We start from the raw sequence: 586 nt of genomic DNA on the forward strand, positions 1-586 counted from the left end.
TGGGCCACCCCTCTTGGCAGAGATGTTTTTACCTGATTACTCCCTCCAGAGTCTGAAGCATGGATGACAGCAGTAGAAGCCGACCTTAAATTATCACAGGAGCAAGGACACATTTGTAATTAAATAAATTCCAAATAGTAAAGCTTAGCGCTCACAAATCCCTTTTCTGTTTTCCAAGCACTTTCCACTCACTGGCAAATTAATGCAATATGCAAGAAATCAGGAAGGTGACTTGGATAATTTTCAATTAGCTGCTCGAAAATGCTTTGAAGATCAACCTAGCCAGATTTTCTGAGCTTTCTTATTTGTTCCAGCTTATCTGTGCAGATACAATTGGCTGCAGCTGTCTTAGACCATCTTTAAAAAGTGGCAGTGCCAATGCACGAAGTAGATTTAACGGGGCCAGAGCAAAGATTAGCCAGACAAAAGGTTCTTTTATGGTGTAATACCTAACTCCCACTCCCTAATGTCACTCTTGCTTTAATATCTTTTTTCCTACCCCAAAGTCTGATCAACAACGAGAAGGTTTTCATGCTGGCACCATACTGTGCTCTCCAGCCACCATTACTGCCCCTGGAGCCGGGTG

The sequence above is a fragment of the Egretta garzetta genome, unplaced genomic scaffold (genome assembly GCF_000687185.1).
Source record: "Egretta garzetta isolate BGI_Z169 unplaced genomic scaffold, ASM68718v1 scaffold158, whole genome shotgun sequence".
NCBI classification, from domain to species: Eukaryota; Metazoa; Chordata; class Aves; order Pelecaniformes; family Ardeidae; genus Egretta; species Egretta garzetta.